Source organism: Anabrus simplex, chromosome 14 (assembly GCF_040414725.1).
Source record: "Anabrus simplex isolate iqAnaSimp1 chromosome 14, ASM4041472v1, whole genome shotgun sequence".
Classification (NCBI taxonomy): Eukaryota; Metazoa; Arthropoda; class Insecta; order Orthoptera; family Tettigoniidae; genus Anabrus; species Anabrus simplex.
Genome location: NC_090278.1, coordinates 9,055,844 through 9,076,936, shown reverse-complemented (window position 1 = coordinate 9,076,936; position 21,093 = coordinate 9,055,844).

Here is a 21,093-nt window from a genome sequence, read left to right as displayed (position 1 = left end):
CTTTTCCTGTCAACCATGGTTGCTTAGTTGGGTGAGAATTTTTACCACGTGTTTAAGCTTTGGTACCTTATCTGCTGCGTTCACGCCTCCGGTGATTCTTGGCATGACCATGTAGTACTTTCTAGCGTGTACTTGTTCTAATCATTGTATTTTGAAAAGGTAATTGCAGTTTGCGAGAAATGCGTGTACTTTCTCTTGCTCTATTGGCACCCGATTTCTTAATTGTTAATATCTAACTACTCTTTGGGTCCGGGTGCAGGTTTCTCCGTCTACCATAATTCGATTATATCCTGATCATTTACGTTTGCAAAATTTTGATAATAAATTTATTTATTGGCTCTTGTACTGCTGTTGCCTTGGTTTGGTACTCATTTAGAAAATTCTGGGCAATTTCTGCTCTGTGCGTTGTTGTTAATCCGGTAGGAAATCTGTTAGTCTCCTAACCCCTATTTATCTTGCCCTGTCTTAGTCTTGGGTCCTAGTTCTTGTTATCTGTTTCCTTGCGGGTAATATTTCGGTTATCTATTCCTATTGTGGTTTGTTAGGTGTGCTTTGTTGAAACGAATTAGCTTTTGGTTTCCTTGTTGGTGTAAGTTGACTAGGATCTGGGTATACCCGGTGTTATGGTCCTGTTGGTTATGTTTTGGATTGGATGTGGGTAATGGCAATGGCGGAACTCTGTGAATTGGAATTGGTGGTGGTTGGTTGTTTGTCTCTACGGCATGGACTTCACAGTCTTCACTGCCTTCTATCTCCAATTTCTGGTGACACGATTCCCTAGGTTGCGAGTGCTCTGATGTCCTTCTCTGGGGCATTTCTGTTATCTGTTGTGAATTCCCGGTTTACTGAGTTATCCTTTTCTAATCATTCTTGTACCGTTGGTTTTCAAAAAAAGTATCCTGCCCCGGCTAACCTAATTTGGTAAATTTTTCTTTGGGTTTTCCTTCCTGGTTGTGGCAGTTAACCAGGTGGTTTCTTAATGTATTTCTGCTTGCAAGTGGTATTAATTCTAACCTCTTCTGAAGTCTTTACTTCCCTGGTTTTAGTCTCTAATGTGGTGTATTATTCTTGTAGTATGTTATTTAAACGAGTTGTAGCTCCATGTCGTCCTGCCCAGTCTATTTGTTATTGTGGTGTTTTGCACGTATTGCACTAATGGATCCTGAACCTGAGGAGTGCGGTCTCCTTTCGTGCCTTGTAGGTATTGGTTTCGGTCCTGTCTTAGTAAAGTTGTAAACGGTACCGTGGTTTGGTTTTAGGTTTGCCTTGTGAGGTGGAATGATGGCTTCACGACATGTTGTTGAGGGTAGTTGCTGTTTTCCTCCCTTTTAGCTAACGCATGTCCGTTGTGGTCCATTATTGTTGTATTGTTGTCGTGTAGTATTGGTTACTTATTATGGCGCTTCGGTATGGGCGGTGTTGCCTTTAATTTACCCTGTGTCCCGGTAGATTGGGAAATAAACCCTGGCATGGATTTACTACTCTCTGTAGGTGTGCCTTATCTGCTTGCATATAATGTGTGATTTCTGTACGACCTGGTCTATTTTTAATTTTAATTCTCTGCATACCCCAGTAATCAGACGTCATCATGCAATTATCCTATACTATAAGGTTCTTCTCGAAATAACCTGCCAGCCTATTGGTCCTTTTCCTTCTGGAGTGTTTGAAAACCTTGGCTATCGTTCATCATCTTGTCGTCCTACGGTGCTCCAGTTGAGTATGGGATCAGCTGGTGCTTCATAGGCGGCACTGAAACCTTCCCACTATCTGGTGATGTGTTTGTTTGGTGATGTTTCTTATTTCTCTGTTATTTGGAGTGTTTTCTAGTTACCTGGTTCGTGACCTACCTTTCATATCTTATATCCCGCGTACTATTGTTGGCGAGCTACCTGTGACTGAGTGGCCACAGCGTGAGTCTCGGATATCACCTTGTTCTAGTCTGGATTTGTCCGAGGTTTCTGGTGGATAGCCGGTAGGGAATCTTGTCAGATCTGTGCTCCCATATTCAAAGGCGTTGGCTTGATTGAGGTGCTTTATTGAACCTTTTAATTGATTGAGTCGCCCTTGGTTAAGGTATATGTTTGTATGTGCAGTAAAATTGTGAGAAATGTGTTTTTAGATGGGGTAACACTCCTATTTCCTTTCAGCCAATTTCTGTCCCGTTTCATCATGGTGTTAAAGATTGTGTTTCATAACCTCTGCTACCCTCCTATTACTCTTTGCTTGGTGGTGTTTTTGGCTCGTTGCTGATGACCAACTATACGCGTACCCTCCATCTGAAAGATCTTGAAGTCTCCAACCGCAGCCTGTACATTCATCTTGTCTTGAGTAATTATTTACTGTAACCCATGGATTTTGATTCTTACCTAGTATCCTATTTCTGGGAGTTTCTCTTAAAGGTAATAAAAAAAGGGTAAAGTATATCCAATCCTGTTTCTTGTTTATTTGGGTTTTGTATGGAATGTATACGTGGTATTAAAATTGATTTATTGCTAAATTTATTTCTTGTCCTTGGGCATGTACTTAAAGGGTTTAAGTCTTGTTAATTGGCTCTCTGATTGGTGGTTCTATTCCGTTTTAAATTTAATTTAAGGGAGGTTGTAAGCTTAATTAATTTGTAGTTCTGTGTAACACTTTTCAACATCCTTTTCCTTAGTCTGGGTCTTAGTTTCGTAATATGATGTATGGAAGGGAGTTTCTCTTAGCATTTCTGTTATGGCAATCATTCAGCACCCTTGAGTTGGTGCTTGTCTGTAAGTTTTTCTTTCTATGTAAAGTTGCCTCCTGGTTTCTGTTTGTCAATGGTGACGTTATTGCGTAGCCATCCTGGTAGGATTGGTTGTATGCATTGCAAGGTGTTTTGTGGAAATAACCATCTTGGTTTCCTAGGTTATTGTTTTCCTTGTGTATTGAAAATTGTATCCTTGCCTATATATTTTTGTTGGCATGATATCTTAAATGTAATGTAATTTGGTTTTTGGGTATGGATTGTTTAAATAATTATCGTATTCTGTTCCTGTGCCATACCGTAATCTTAAGTCATGTTAATCTAGTTTAAGGTTAGGTTAAGTATTTTCCGGTTGGACCTTGTGATTGTGTTTTACGCTCACCAATGTTGTTTTCTCTCTTCCCTTCCCTTTCTGGGCGTTTTTCCTTTTTGGGGTTGTCGTTACCATCCAAACCAAAGGGTGGAAACCAAATGAAGGCGTTTCTTATCTAACGCAAGTCCTATAATATTACAAATTTAACAAACATGTAGTAATTTAAGTCTAGGTATGTGATCTGGTGCAGTTAAGACCTAGAAGGTCTAATGTTCTGAAAGCAAATAGTTGTGAACTTTACCTAAAGGTGTGTATGTACCACAAGGTAGCGTAACCTCCGATCAGATGACGCATACGAACTTGCGGAAGATAATAGTTCGCATTAAAGTTTAGCAAGAAATCTAGAGAATAAGTGTTCCCTGTGATCTGGACCATTAATAATTTGCCTGCGACTTGGGTGTTGCACAGTTTGGTGCATGGAACTTCATTATTATTGAAAGTGGCTAGACATTTGGTGTCGTCTAAGTGAACTGTACTGTTTCTTTAATTTAAATCACATGTGTTTGGGTTCTTAGTGACTGTTGGACTCGTTCTGCTGGTGGTGCATAAACTGAGGCTGGCGATTGGTGGTCATTTTCACATTCGGACTATTCTACCAAAAACTTTGTTTGCTTCAAGACCACCGCCTTATGATGGTAAACATGTGTTGGACATGTCAAGTTTCGGGGAGGGAGACTGTTACCTGCGTAACAATTTTTCCCTCTTGGGAAATATTTTCGAAACTGGCCTCATGGCTGTGGAAAAACTGTGTCCTTAGAAGTGGTTCGCCGCTTCCTTACTTCTTCTTTTCAAAACTTATTGCCCGGCTGTCTGTATGCACGTCCTATCTGTGCCTGACTGTATTTTCCTGCACTCTGGTGTCGTAGGTATGTACTACCTCGCGAGCTACTTTACCACTCAGGCGCTTGGCCTCTGCGCACATGTGATCGTTGGGGCCGTGCACTGCGGAATCTCGGGAAGTCGCCATTGCTGTTTGGTGAAAAGGAAGAGATGGACGTGTGTGGCTTCTCTCTCCCTAAGGAGATGATTTCTCCGAAAATGTTCGAGCCTGGTTAGGGTTACATATGTAGGGTTTTTGCCCTGGTGAATTCTGCAAGTGTTTTGGTTTATTATTCCTCGTCTGGAATTTGGATGTTATGTTTTTCTTCAAGTAAGTAAGTAGCATATACTACCGAAGCCGTCCTCACAACCTTCAAACTGGATGAAACTGTAAGTGTTGTTGCAACTAAACCTTTACTGATTTTTGGTGAAAGGCCTGAAAATTTTCCTATGTGAAGAAAGTGTGTGCGACACTATGTAACTGGCGTCATCTAAAGACTAAGTCTTGCCTTGTGGAATTTCAAATTTTCGGCTTCTTAATTGGAACTTATAGCATGTGTAATTATGTCTGTTAAATTGGGGCTTGCGTACTGTGTGAAAGAACGTTTTGGATTCTGCGAAAATGTAATTGGGTAACCTAGCGTTTATTAATGACTCTTCTAGGCCTAAAAGTTTTGTGCTAATAGGCTATTATTTAACCTGAATAATTTAACAAGCGAGTCGCTTCAGGGATGTGGGTGTTACGTGTACAGTATGTCCCGGTTTCCTTTTTTTTCTCGCTTCTCTGGTTAATTTTATTTTTATTTAACTTAGTTTTATTCTTCCTTTTGGGTTTTGGGTTATTTTCTGCGTCTGTTTTCTTGGTCCTTTGTTAGTTTTCGCCTATTGTTGTTTGCGGCCTGTGATTGGCCCCTTCCTTCCCTTGACCCATTGTTGGTCGTTGCCATGGGAATGCTAATGTTGTTGATGTTGTTGTGATGGTATTGATGACTGGGATTTGTTGTGCCCGTGATGAATTCTGACTTGTGCGCGGATTACCTTGGTCCATTTAATTTTTCTTTGAGATTTTAATTTTACCTTCTGCTCATTTTTCCTCCCGGTGTTTCGGTGCTTATTATTATTATTATTATTTTAATTTCTTGAAAAGTGCACGTAATACCTACCCATCCTTGCAGGGGGTCGTTTGACACATCCTAAAAAGGGGTTTTCAGTATCAATATCAAAAACTGTTTCTGTCAAGGTTGTTTCTCACGGTTGAAAGGATGTTAAAAAAACTTTTGTACTGTACAAAGAAAACCTTTGGTTGTAAGAAAACTTGAGAGTTGATGAGGGGTTTCATAAATCTACATTATCTTGCTAAGTCTTTCAAGAACTAAATAATTATTTTCTTTATAAACGGTCGACCGTAGGGTTTTGGTTTGAGTTTAAATATTTTTAAATTTTTAATTTTATTATTTTCCAGCGAGGATATTCTTTCCTATTTGTCCAATTACTTAATTTTGCTGATTAAATATCTTGTTCCCCAAGGTGTTGGTGTTTTCCTTTAAAAGGGGTGATAATTTGATATGACCAGGTGTATTTTATCCGCTCCTTTGTGGGCCCTGTTTTATTTTCTAATGGTAAGTGCCTTTTTTTCCTTTTATTTGTCTTTGTCTAGCACGTTTCCACGTATCTGAACCGTGCCTTTGGTACACGGTCAGACCCTTGGTGCTGTCACTTGGGGTAATTATGCCTTTAATTGCTCTGAGTGTCACAACGTTAATTGAGGATATCTCCTCGGGAGCCTAACGCGTAAAACCGGCATAATGTAAAGCAGAACAATCACCTAACTAAGTTATGTGAACTTTATACCAAAAGGGATATTCTATCGTTCCCCTTCAGCATGCATACGTTAGGTCAATCTGCGTTTTCTCAAATTTAAATATATGGTTTCTCCCCTACGTGTTGGGACTTAAAGTATAAAATTTCTACGGACTTAATGTAAAACTCCTACAAGGGACGCACGAGTGCGTAACCTCGTTTCCCTTATTTACTTCGTTGTTTTATGACTGAGTTTTCAAATTCTAAATGTTCTTCCCTTCTTTTCGGACTCGTACTTTCCTTTTCTTTGTGTGACCGGGCCTTGTACTAGGAGTGCCTCCGTTTCATTTTGGTTCTCGGATCTTCTTGGCCGCGTGGCTGCTGATTTTCTGGCTCCCCAGCTTTTAAGAGCAGAATTCTGCTAAATGTAACTAGAAGTGTTCCTACGTGAAGTCATTAACCTCATCTGAATCGAGGCCCCTTACGACACTGTAAAATATTAGTTATGAATTGTGGTTCAGGGTACGGGACCCACCTGATATATAAATTTGAATCTGAGTGTTCGACTCCCCTCTTGGTAACTTTATTCTAGAAACCTCTGCGTCTTCCTTTTTGAACAAAGTAAGGTTCTGTATTTCCCCTGATGGCGGACTTTATTTTTAAGGGCTATTGTCTCACTATTTATGCCAAAGAATGAAAGTCGAATGAAAGTCTTGTGTGAAATGGAATTAGTTTCTCCCTTGGATGCGAATTAACTAAGCTTCTAAACTTGTCCGTTTCTTATCTCTTGTTAAATCTCTATCACTGCTCTTCTTGTTTGCTTTCTCGACATTTTTTCATCAATAAAGAAAACAAAAACGCTAAACATACTTTTCAAAATTTAAACTTTGTTTCCTGATTTTTCAAGCCATTTAACCCTCACATTTACTCCCCTCTCCGTATCACGGAAGAACCTAGAATTATTATTGTCATCAGCGTTATTATTTTTATTGTGGTTAATTCAGAATAAAATGCACACATGACCCAAACATGGGAATACGTAGTTGCTAGTGATGGCTTGCATGACTTGGCATGCTTAGTGCATCCTCCTTGTTTGGAATAATCTAATTATATAATATAATAAGAACTCGCTAATTGTTGGAAAAGTATTCCTTCGTATTATTTATCTGTGAAAATATTTAACGGTAAATCATTAGTGGAATGTTGATTGTCGTGTAGCAATCATAAACCTAAATATTTTAGTATTAATGAAAGTGTGTGGAATTGTAAATGTTAGTGCGGTTCTCCATTCTCGCTTTACTGCACAATGTAGACTCATATTTTTCTGTTGTTGTATATATTTAAAAGAATATGTTCCGCTCCCCTTCATGGAACCTTGGACCCGCCTCTGATCACCGCTACCTTGTCCACCGTGTTTCCCTAACTGCACATCCCTATAACTCTCCACTAATTTATACGTAGGTCTACTATTCCGGTTCAAGTGAAGGCCGTCTCAGTGCAAATCCGCATCCCCTCCCTACCAATTAAGATCACCAAATCTCACTTCCCATTCCCCGCGTATGCATTCAATAGTCTCATTTATATCCCCATTCATTATACCTCCTGCAAAATATCCCAATGAAAACTATCTCCGCTTTATCAAAATTATTCCGCTCTGCAGCAACCAGATCCCACAAATCTCCTGCTGGCCTTACCTTGAAAATTACCACTGTCTTATTATCCCCCTCCCGCCATTCTATTTTCTTAAACATCTGCCTTAATACTCCACTCTGGTTCCCTTTCCTCCACATGCCTGACAAGAGCCTCAACCTCGCCGTCTTTAGATCTCCTCCTCTCCCGGTCACTTCATCCTCCCTCTCCTTCCTCCTATCCACTACTTTACGTTTCCCTTTCCTCGTGCCCCACCTAACCTCTGTAGCACTTCCCTGATCTCCATCTTCCCTCTGCTGATCTTCCTGCAGTGATTCAAACCAACATCTCCTGGGCCCACTCCCTAAGGATAACCCTTAGCCATCGTTGTCCTTGACCGTAAGACATTTGCCTACTTGCCTTTCCTTCCGGTTCGGAAGAGCCAACGCGGGAGTGTCCTTTACAGGCTCATAGACGGCCTGGAAACAACAAGCGGAAGAACAAAAGGACGAGAAGAATGTATCCTATTGAGTAAATGATTCAGACTTGAACTTTACCGACAATATGTAATTTCTTCAGCTTAACTCGACTATATCAGAGGTCGCTGGAGCCACAAAAGCCGGGGGTTCAGGGTTCTACGGCGCGTGATTTTTGAGATGAAAATCCCAACCCAGTATCGATGGGGATCCCATCCTCAGCTTTTCCAGGTGGGAAGCCGTCAGCTAAGCCACTGAGGTAATCACAGACACAGTAACAATAATAATTGTACCAGAGTTTCACTTTCTCCGTCCAGTTTAATTGCCCGCCTTCTATAAGGCCGCCTATGAAATTGAACTTGAAATAATGTTAAGCAAGACACTTGGATTTTCAACAATTAAATGCCCCTACCATCAGTCTAAGTGCCACTTCTGGCGGGATTAAGGACAATTAATTCTTAAGGGAAAGTTAGTTTTCAGAGGTGGCTAACCGTAGTTTTGAAGATTGTTTTTTCCTTGTGTGAAGGTTGTCAACACTTCTGCCCCCTCAATCTCCTGTATCTATCAACCAATTAGAATTGCTGTGAAAATTTTCTCCAGCCAATTAAAATTGGGGGTGTGTACAAACACCCAGCCTATCTGTAAAGAGTTTCGAAAACTTCCCCTCGATACACTATAAACGCTGGGCGCTTTAAGGCCGTATGGTCATTATCATGGCTGCAGCTGATTGTGTACAGCGTTTACTAAAGTGGCAGAGGTCGCAGTTCGGCGTTCGGAAGGCCCAGCAACTCAAGGTAATGGCAGAATTTTCTTAACATGGGACAGCTCCGGTAGATAGCTTGAGGGAAACATTCAAAACTCTTTTATTTCATGTACATTACTAAACCTGGTTGTTTAAATGCAAAATTTTCGCCAGTCTAAGGAATCTGTTTTTTCCTACTGGAAAATATGTGAGTGATTACCCTCTGTTGACTAACATTCAACTCGGTATGGGCTGACTAAATTTTCTTATCCTCTAAAATTATTAACCGTTTTTGATATTTTATGTTTATAATTTAGTCGCCCCTGCGCCGAATAGTCTTAGCCCCTGTATCTTTGTACCATAAGCCCACGTAATGTTATAAGAGTTTTGTAGAAGGAGTGCAGGTTTTTCGCCTCCCTGCGTTTTGTTTTCCCCGATCATTATCAACATTTTCCTTTTTATATTATGGCCATTTAGTATGGGCAATCATTGCCCGTCTTAATGTTTCCGGAGAAGAGAATGAAATTAATTGAGCAGAAGTGACTGGAAATACCTCATTTGAAGGTTGCCTTGTGTGCTATAAGAAATGTATTCGTCTGAGAGGCTGGATGTATTACACTTTGGAGCTCAGACTCTTAGGCTATAGAAGTTAGTGGAGCAAACCTGCTCTTATAAAATATTGCACCTGTTTCAGAGTTTTCATACCCATATGTTTTGTATTATCATTTGATAATTCTCTCTAATTTTGTTCCTGATTTTGGACTTTAAGTCGTTGTTGTTGGAGCTAATGAGTTCATTATTATATTGCTATTGTTTTTTCAGATCTTCTATTTACCAAATTTTAAATAAGAGAAACAAGAAGTCAAGAATAATATTTCAAACTTGAGTGCATTAAATTATGCTCCGGTCAATTCCTTGTCTGCCCATTCAGTCCAGCACCTTCTTACGCCTTTGTGTTCCACGATATTTCCGGAACAAGTAGTAGCAGAGCATAGTTGGATAGGCCTGGACAAACCCCGTTTGACGGCATTCCTTAAAATTTGAATTTGGGAAAGAGACATTTTTCGGGTTTCCGATTTTTCCAACTATTGGCAAAATTCTTTCTTCATGGCTGCTCATAGAGAGGTTATGGCTCGTTGGTTTTTGCGCAAGGAAGAACTTGCCTATGCAGTAAGTATTAGAAAGGTTCAGTCTGGTGGCATGATTGCAAGAAGTGCATCTGGAGGCATAGATTCTTTGGATAAACCTATTTGTATTCCTGTGTATGGAGAGAAGGAATTTGGTGACGCTTTATCCACGATCACCACTAACATTGCAGAACTCGCTTCTGTTTTGAGTTTCTTTGACGGAGGTGAGCCCTCTCGTAACCAGCCTAAACGTGTTCAGGCTAGACTTTCATTTATATAACAAAGTAGGGGATTTATTATCTCTTAAAATCAGTGATGAACACCTAAGTATGCCAAACTCCTTAGCTCAACATGTACCTGAGTTGTCTAATAAAGTTAGTCAATTGTTGTCTGGGTCTGCAAGTGGAAAGAGAAACTATGCTGCCCCATTAAATGTCAATATGGAAGAGGATCCGAACAAATCCTCTGACAGTGCCTAATCAGTCGAGCAACAATAAGCTTCTACCCCATCCGAACCAATTAGTTGGCAATCCACAAAATCTTCCGCCATTTTTCGTTAGTAATGCAGCTTTGTCCCTCCAGAAAACCCGGTTGCCCCTCCGATGATGTCTACGGGTTTTAGAAGCTTACCCCATCCTTTAGCCATTTACTCAAAAGGTTTTCTAGATTTTTAGTTAACTCAAATAATTATGTAATAGCATTCTTAAGAATTGCAGTGGAATTTCAAGATGAAGCCTTGGTGTTTGCCCTCTCACATTCACAAATCTTACAGATCATTTACCCTTACACTGTTGGGGTTCTATCAGATAGTATTGCTAAGGCGATAACGGAAAGGAATTCCATCGAAATCTTCCATGCCCACTTGTTGGCAAACGTTTTTTCTACAAGAGCCTTGTCATCTCTAATTCAAAAATACTACCTCCGAGTCCAGAGGCTAGATGAAAACCTAGTGGGCTTTATACGGTATACTAAGTTGTATACTAGAGTTTTTGCATTGCACTATACTGAAGGCCAACTTGTACAAACCATCGTCGAAGGAATGTCAGCATCTTATAGATCATACTTGTGCTTACTTTCCCGTCCACAAACGTTTAGGGAACTAGAGGCCATGTCGGTGTCGGCGGAAGGAGTGAAATATGCAGATGCTGTGCGAGTCGCCCGATATCCATCACCCTCTTCTGATATATCTCAGTCACCACCTCGCCGAACATTCTCTCCCCGTTAATGTTATGCGTGTGGGTCGGCGGACCATCTAAGAAATAAGTATCCTCTATTGAAAATTAACGGATCTAAAAATGGAGCGTCGTATTCTTAAGGATGTTTCAAATGCGGGCCATTCACACACCTGGCTAAGAGCTGTAACTCATCAAATAATACAGCTTCTTGTCCTACTTCTGGTTTTACCTCTGCCAACCACAGCAATAGAAAATGACTAGGGTGCCCGGCTGAGTCCTCGCCACTATCAGCATCTCAAGGCTCAGCCCAGTTTAAGTCTGGAATCATATGTTCTAAGGAGAGAAGAACACCTAAGACCATATCTGAAGGTCCCAAAGCGTGCCTTAAGATTGCCTCTGTTACTTTAGATTTTGTTCCATTCCTTAAAATTGATTTTTTTTTTGGCTATTTGCTTTACGTCGCATCGACACAGGTAGGTCTTATGGCGACGGTGGGATAGCAAAGGCCTAGAAATGGGAAGGAAGCGGCCGTGGACTTAAATAAGGTACAGACCCATTTGCCTGGTCTGGAATTGGGAAACCACGGAAAACCGTCTTCAGGGCTGCCGACAGTGGGTTTCGAATTCACGACGTCCCGGATGCGAGCTCACAGTTGCGCGCTCCTAACCGCACGTCCAAAAGCCCGATGAAATTGAAATAAACAATGAACATGTTACTGCCCTCTTAGATTCCGGAAATGTTGGCTCTATTATTTAAGAAGAATGGTATTCCAAATTAAAGGTTTTTTCTTCAGATTTCCTGAATATGTTTCTTTCTCTATAGGATGTGTTTCGACTAACTTTTCTCCACTAGAAGTTTTAGGATTTATTCAGAGGAAAATTCTTATTTCTAAATTTACATGGAAATTTAAGTTATTTTTTGTTAAAAATTTGTCATGCTCTGTGATATTAGGGGTAGATTTCATGTCACATTTTGGTATCAAGCTCGATTATCAAAATAAATCCTGCACATTCAAATTTAATAGTAATTTCCATATACCTCTTTTAAAATGTAATTCTGTATCATCTTCTGTGATTTCGCCTGCATAGAATGAGATGTCTTTAGACCTTAGTCATCTGCCTGAGGATTAGGGTAATTGAATTCGTAAATTATGTCAGCCATTTTCCGACATTTTTCGGAAAATCTTGGTCTGGCTGACTTAATTGAATACAAGATCGAGTTTCAGGATTCGGTCCCCGTAACGTATCCGTCTAAAATGAAAGCACCCAAATAATCAGAGACCAAATGCTGAGTGATGGCACCATTAGACCCTTCAAGTAGGCGTGTTCTTCACACATATTTCTGGTTCCGAAACCTCAAGGCGGCTTCATGCAAATAATTGATTAGAGGGGGTTAAATCGTAAGATAGTTCCATAATCAGTACCCCTTCCCGACTTGCATTCATGTTTATCTTGGTTTCGTAATGCTATGTACTTCACCGTCTTAGATCTTAACTAAGCCTATAACCAGATACCTTTGGCGAAAGAATCGAAATATATGACTGCTTTTGCTACTCAATGGAACCTCTATTAATACAACCGGGTGTCTCTCTGGCTCCCTCCGGACGTGGCGGTTCTTACTAGGCTGCTAGATAGGGCCTTCCCCAATATTAAATTCGAATATCTCTACTATTATCTGGATGATATTATTTTATTATTATTTTATTCCGAGACCTTTGAAGAGCACTTTGCTCATACAGAGGAAGCTCTAAAACGCCGTCGTAAAGCTGGATTGACGGTCAGGTTGTCAAAGGCACCTTTTGCTAAATCATCTATGTTCTTCTTGAAGAAAACTGTGTCACCTGATTGAGTTTCGGTCGATCATTCCAGAACTCACGCAATCCGTAACTTCAAGCCTCCCAAAAGTGGTAAAGGGGTCGCCAGATTCATCAGCATGGTGAATTCCCAAACTTCGATAGTAGGATGGCACCCCTAAACGTTCTCCGCAGGAACGATGTCAAGTTTGAATAGGGGCCGTCGCCATAAGCTGCGTTTGAGGATATGAAATTAGCTCTGTATAACGCCCCGGTCTTGGGAATACCGGATTTCTCCTAGAAGTTAATTATGCAGACAGATGCCTCTTCATCTGCGGTCGCGGCGGTTCTTCTCCAGGAATATGAAATCGGAAGTCGGCCAGTTGTCTATGCGTCTATAACCTTGTCACCTCAAAAGGCTAAATACTGTATATACGAACTAAAAGTACTGATCGTCCTGTTTGGAGCACGTTAAATTTGATTTGGAGATTTTTCTAGGCCCCGTCGTCCCGAGCGCATCATGTAATGGGCAATTAGGATTTCGGCTTTTCAGTTTGACTTGCGACACATTTGGTAGTCCAAGAATGTAGTCGCAGGTGGCTTAAGCCAAATGTCTTCCGGCGATTCTAATTCTGTTGATCCAGAGGAAAGACCTTCGCCTTCTATTTTCGAACTACTGATGCCTCTATGATATTTCACGATATAGCCAAATACCAACGTGAGGATCCGGTGCATGCTCCTAGTATGGAAACCCTTTCTTCTGGGTAACATGTTTTCTCTTATGGTTTGAGAAAAGGAGTTCTGTGTTGCCCTTCGAGGCACGAGATCAAGAGATGAAAATTTTCGTTCCAGCAGTGCTAGTACCCAGGATTTTCATGTATTACCATGAGACCGAATTTGGGGGATATATAGGCATCTATAAAAAAGAGAGAAGACAAGGGGGATGTTTATCTGGAAGAGTATGGATGGTGAGATTAGTGAACTTGTTAAAGCATGTGAGTCTTTTTTGATTAGTAAGCCCACGCTGTCTGCCTATTAAGAACTGTTGTCCTCACACCATGCATCTCGCCCTGTGGAGCGATTGTACATCGATTACGTCGGACCATTCCATCAACATAAAGGGAATGGGATTAAATCCATTCTTGTGTGTGTGTGTGGATGGTTTCACACGGTTCCCATAGCTGTTTCCGACTAGGCTTGCCACTGCTCAGTCCACTAATTCTTGTCTCAATGCTGTTTTGTCATCTTTTGGACCCTGTAAGTATATTGTTTCTGATAACGCTAAGGCGTTGCTCTATAATTGAGTTCGTAAGTTCTGTTTCGATCTCTCTATCTCACCTGTCACGACGTCTGCGTACCACCCACAGCCGTCTCTACCTGAATGTGTTAATCATAATCCTCGATCTGGCCTTATTACCTTCCACCACGAATATCATTCTCGTTGGAACACTTCCTTAGACTGGTTATCATTAGCATTTAACTCGGCCGTTCATGTGTACCACAAGTTTTCTCCAAATCCTCTTATGTTTAAGTTTGTCCCAAATACTCCTTTGTCAAATTTGGAGTCTATCAATGAACTTTCGCCAGAGACACTAGATCCAGAGAATATCCGGGATATCCCATCAGGGAGTAAAAATGAGGTATGACCGTGGACTAAGTGACACCAATTTAAAAATTGGAGATCGGTTTATGGTTAAAAAGTTTGTTCCTGCGGGCAAGCTTGCCTCCAGATTTCATGGACCTTGCATTATACTTGATTTCCTAACTCCTGTCACGCTTTTGGTGAGTAACACCGGAAATAAAATTATTTCAGAGTTACATCCGTGTCAAGTAAAACCAGTGTGAAGGCCTTTGCTTTTCCACTATACGCCACCAAGTGATGATCTTGCTGATTTAATTATATTTGTTTCTTTAGCATCTTATTAGTATAAGTTTTATATAAGCAAGTTTCAATAAGGAGGCCTTCTGCCCCTGTGTGCTCTGAAATATTGTATGTATTTAAATTATATCCTAAGTTAACTTTAATTTCTTGTTTAAATCCTTTTTCGAAAACCTTCCCTTCAATGATTCATTACCATTCTGCCATTAAGGACCCTGCCTCCGAACCTGTGTCAAAAACTCCGTGCACTCGTCCTCCAAAGTCGCCAACTTTACCTGCGCCACATGTAACAATGTCTGTGAGTCAGTTACTGTTGCCCCAAAGTTCAATGTTACAGTGCCCTTCCTTCACCTGAGACCACGATGTGCCAACCAGCGAGAGATGCCGGCCGAGACTTCGTCAAAACTGACTAAACAGTCTAAACTTGGGAGTGGCTTGCATGGTGGACTCCAACCGCCCACTCTATCCTTGGCACGAACAATGCTACTTGTACTTTGTGACCATCGCCTTGGTTGCTCCCCACTACATGCGCGAGGATCGTATCTCAGGGTACCTTGGGGGTCCGGGCGAACCCATCCTGACGTCGTCAGCGGTGGCCGCTCTTGCCATCGACTCTGGTATGAACAGCCCGAACTTCTACTACTTCGTAAACACAATCTAAACTACTTTACTTCAACAAATAAACAAGAAAGGACTCTATATCAAGTGATACTCCAACTTATATATGTTTCTCAAAAATTATGTATGGCAAGATTCAAGATTTCAAAGCTGTTCATACCATGTTAAAACCTTAGGGGGTGGCGGTCTGTACCGGGCGCAAACGTTCTCCGTCCAGTTAAACTGCGTGTACCGGGTGAGTTAGCCTTGCGGTTAGGGGTGCGAAGCTGTGAGTTCGCATCCGGGAGATAGTGGGTTCGAACCCCACTATCGGCTGCCCTGAAGATGGTTTTCCGCGGTTTCCCATTTTCACCCCACGCAAATGCTGAGGCTGTACCTTAATTAAGGCAACGGCTGCTTATTTCTCATAGCTAGGCCTTTCCTGTCCTATTGCCGCCATTAGACCTCTCAGTGTCGGTGTGACGTGAAGCAAATAGCAAAAGAAGGTAATAATAATAAACTGGGTGCCTTCTATAAGGCCATCTGTGTGATTGAACTTGAAATAATGTTATGCAAGACACTTGGATATTCAACTATTAGATGTCTTTACCATCGGCCTAATTGCGCCCTCTGCCGGGATTAATGCCAATTAATTCTTAAGACAAAGCTAATTTTCAGGGTAGCTAACCTTAGTTTTGAAGATTGTTTTATGCTTGTGTCAAGGTTTCAACACCTCAGTCCCTCCCTCTTAATCTCCTGTACCTATCAACCAATTAGAAATTTTGAGAACATTTTCTGTAGCCATATGAGATTTAAAGTGTGTACCAGCATTCAGGCTACCTGTAAAGATTTCTGGAACTTCCCCTCGAGATACTATAAAATCTGGGCGCTTTAAGGCCGCACTGTGATTGTCATGGCTTCAGTTTATTGTGTGAGGGTATACTAAAGTGGCAGAGGTCGCAGATCGGCGTTCGGAAGGCCCACCAACTCAAGGTAATAGCTGAATTTTCTTAACATAAAATAGCTCCGGCAGATAGCTTGTGGGAAAGGTTTCAAAGCTCCTTTACTTCATGTAAACCTGGCGGCTTATATGTAAAACTTTGGCCAGTCTAAGGACTCTGTTTTATTCCCTGCTGGGAAATGTGTCATGTAAAGGGACAAGAGTGATTAAACTCTGTTGACAACCATTCAACTCGGTATGGGGTGACTAAAGTGTCTTATCCTCTGAAATTATGAACACTTTTTGTTATTTAATGTTTAACATTTAGTCGCCCCGGCGCAGAATAGGCTTAGCCTCTGTATCTTGGGGCCATACACCCACTAAATTTTTAAGAATTTTCTAGAAGGAGTGCAGGTTTTTCGCCTCCCTGCATTTTGTTTTTCCCCGATCATTATCAATATTATCCTTTTTACATTATGGCTATTTAATGTGGGCACTCATTGTCCCTCTTTATGTTTTCGGAAATGAAAATGTAAGTAATTGAGTAGAAGTGACTGTAAATACCTCATTTGAAGATTGTAATTGTATAACCTTGTGCTATATAAGAAATGCATGCTTCTGAGAGGCTGGACTGTATTAAAGTTTGGAGCTCAGACTCTTAGGCTATGGAAGTTAACGGAGCAAACCTGCTCTTATAAAATAGTGTACCTGTTTCAGGGTTAATAATACTCATCCCCCGTGTTAGGTAAATTTATTCCCTATAGTAGTCTTTGTCTTGTAGGTTAGCAGCTGTATAAAATGTGTACATTATTAAAAGGACAAGATGTCGGAAAGCTTAGTTCGCATTTATTTCATGGTCCTCTCAGCCCGGATGAACTTGCCTCAAGCTCCTACAATCCACCGTCCTATGTAAGGTAATTAACGCAACCATTGGATTACAGTCACTTAAGTATAAAATTTCATGATTCTGATCGAATTCAAACGAATATTAGATGCTTGACCAAGTTAACCTAGCACAAACTTCGCCCAAAGTCACAACTTATCAAGGAACTTGCAGCTGGGTTATGGTACAACTAGCGCTACCTTTCGGCCAAAGTTATAACTTCTTACAAGGTCCACAACCGTCCACTGCTACAACTACCCTGGCTAGTACCATCTACTAACAAATTCACGAACATTTATAACATATTGTAATTAGTTCTTACTTGCTCTTCCGTTCATCCAGAAAGTTACGTGTTACCTCGGAATAATTATTATCCACTACACTGTGAAAACTTATCGAAATCTTACTCATTTTATAGCACCACGATATTCTATAAATATAGACGACTCCAACAAACGAACATTAACTAAAAGTAGAGCAACCTTGAAGGCTTGTGTAACTCGAATTCAACACTTCGTTGAGTCAGAAATAAATTCTGCCGATATCAACCTCATTCAGGTTAAATTAAACAGATTGCTCTCCACCAACGAAGAATTCAAGCAAATTCAAAGCCAACTAGAGTCGTATGATGAAGAAAATGAGGAATCTAACACGATCTACCGAGAAGAATTCGAAGACACAATCGACTTGCTGGAGGCTAAATTAAGGAAGGCCACCAATCTACAAAACATGTCAGGTAATGTTGAAGTGCTCACTCAGTCATCACATGACATGCCTAGAAATATCAAATTACCGAAAATAAATCTCCCCACATTTACTGGGACTCTAATTACCTGGCTGCATTTCAAAGACACGTTTGAAGGCCTGGTGGTCAACAATAATAACCTAATAAACATAGAGAAATTCCACTACTTGCTCTCCTCTCTGTAAGGCGAAGCCAAGGACAGCATAAAAAATATCAGCATTTCAGACTCCAACTTTCAAGTAGCCTACAACATTCTGGTCAATCGTTATCATTCACCCAAATTAATTGCAGCTGAACACAGTAGGCAAATTACGGAACTCCTACTCTCTCGACTAGACAAAAAACTAAGGTTAGAATTTGAAAAGGTACATTCTCATTCCGATGCAGTTAAATTCGAGGAGCTCATTAGTTTCTTGGAGAGACGCTGTCAGACACTACAACTCTGCTCTTCTACCCAACCACCTGCAGTCAGTCCTAACAATTACCCTAAATCAGCGCCACGCTTGATAACACAACAGCAATCATACATTTCGACAGCCGAGAGATGTTACATCTGCTCAGAAGAGCACAGACTGTATAAATGTCCTGATTTCCTCAATTTGAGTTCTGGTGAAAGGTTCAAATTGATCAAAGATAGCAAGCACTGCAGTAACTGCCTAAGTCCATCACACACTTGGAAGGCATGTAGATCCAGTACTACATGTAAGGTATGCAAGAAATACCACCACACGTTGCTACACCAAAACGATCAGAATGAGGAAAAAACTAACATAAACAACACTATGGCACAAAACCCACAGGATAACGACACACTCCAATCGTCGTATCACTCTCTCAGAAGTACTCCAAACACTCAGGTTCTTCTAAGCACAGTCACGGTTAAAATCAAGGACTCAAACGGAAGATATCATCGCATGCGAGGCGTATTAGATAGCGGTTCCCAAAGCAACTTCATATCCGAGCAGGCGGTACAACAACTTAAACTTAAGAAGAAAAGAACGACCGTTATATCCCTGAAAGCATTCGGTGAACTGACATCCGAAGCTGATTCATCGGTAAACATAGAAGTGCACTCGACAGTCAGTGACTTTCATTTCAATATGGAATGTATAGTACTATCTAGGATAACTGGCAATATCCCTGCATCAAACATCGACCTCAAGGAATGGAATATCTCAAAGGATGTCATCCTCGCTGATCCAGATTTCCATCTTCCTCAGAGTACACACTTACTAATCGGAGCTCAGTTCTTTTTGCATCTCATGAAGGAGGGGAGAAAATTTCGCGCAGGATATCCCACATTGCAGAACACTCAGTTAGGACGGATTCTAAGCGGAGAGTATCCACAGTAAATGAATGAAGGAGAAGACAATGGGCAAAGATCTAATTCATTCTTTATTAGGTCTGACCTCGGTCTTGAGAATCAAATACAACGATTCTGGTCCATAGAGGAAATAAGTCATGAAATTCGTTCACCAGAACATGCAGAATGTGAGAAAAATTTCATTGACACCACCTTAAGGGATGGAAGTGGAAGATATGTAGTAGAATTACCCCTGAAAAAGGAAATAAACCTAGGGAGCTCAAAGGAGATTGCAAGACGTTTTCATTTCCTGGAGAGAAAATTGCAAGTGAAGAGCAATCTTCGTCAACATTATGTCGCGTTTATGAGGGAATATGAAGCACTTGGACACATGGTCGAACTTCAACCAAATTCCACACTAAGACAAACAGAATATTACCTTCCTCATTACGTGGTTCACAACCATTCGAGCAGTACTACCAAGACAAGGGTGGTTTTTGATGCCTCCACAAGAACCGACAATGGCGTGGCACTAAATGACATTTTAACGGTAGGACCAACAGTACAGGACGACTTATGCTCATTGGTCATGAGGTTCCGTATGCATAGAATAGCCTTTACAGCTGACATACAGAAAATATACCGACAAGTAAGAGTGCACCCAAAACATCAACCCCTGCAATGCATATTATGGCGAGAAAACCCTCAGGACGAACTAAAATCCTACGCCCTCACTACAGTCACGTATGGCACATCATCAGCAGCAGATATCTAGTACAGCTGGCTACGGATGAAGCAACCAGATTCCCTCGAGCGGCTTCAGTCCTTCGCCATGATTTTTATGTGGATGATTGCATCTCAGGGACAGAGACTTTGGATGAAGCTCTAAGGCTGCGATTCGAACTTCAAGACCTTCTTCAGCTTGGAGGATTTCCGTTGAGAAAGTGGTGCACAAATAGCCCAGAACCCTTGAATCAATCCCAGAGAACTTACGAGAATATAAACATTCATTGACTGACAGTGAGAGCAGCGTAGTAAAAACGTTGGGTTTAACTTGGCACCCTTCAACGGACCAATTTCAAATCAACTGTAGCCTGAAGCCACATCAATCGATCTCAAGGGAATTCAAGTGCTCAAAACGTATGGTGCTGTCCATAATATCATCAATATTCGACCCACTAGGGCTGATAACTCCCGTAGTTGTTCTCTTCAAAGTCTTCATGCAACGCCTGTGGCAAGAAGGTTCAGGATGGGATGATCAACTACTCGGGAATTTGCTCGCTACCTGGATTGACCTATATCAACAAACACCACTACTTAATAATTGCAAAATTCCAAGACTGGTCCTTAGTGAAGGGATAGTGAAGAATATCTAGATACATGGCTTCTGCGATGCCTCACAGACTGCTTACGGGGCTGCCGTTTACATAAGATCTGTTAACCAAAACGCCGAGGTTCTCACGAGAATTCTTTGTGCAAAATCAAGGGTTGCACCTCTAAAACCGATTTCGATTCCCCGTCTGCAATTATGCGGTGCCTTAATTTTGGCTCGCCTCATCAAGAAAACGCTTGAAACTCTACGCACTACCCCCGATGGTGTACTACTTTGGACTGATTCAGCAATCGTATTAGCTTGGTTACGCGGATGTCCTACAAAATGGAAAACATTCGTGGCAAACAGGGTGGCAGAAATGCAAGACACTGTGCCAGCCTCCCATTGGCGTCATATTGGATCACTGGACAATCCTGCAGATCTTGCATCACGAGGAATACAGCCACGGCTTCTTCAAGACAGTGCACTATGGTGGGAAGGCCCAAGCTGGCTGCGTCTAGACCCTGCATCATGGCCAGCACAATCAGGATGCGACACCTCTAAGATCCCTGACCAAAGAATTATAATATCACTTATTGTCATAAAATACGATGATACATTCCTGAATAGATTCTCATCCTTAAAGAGATTACTCAGAACAGTTGGTCAGTGTCTCAGATTCTCTTCCAATTGCAAGAAAACTCGCAGTGAGCGCGAAACATCACCACTGAAACCACAAGAGGTAAATAACGCCTTCATGGTCTGTATCAAAA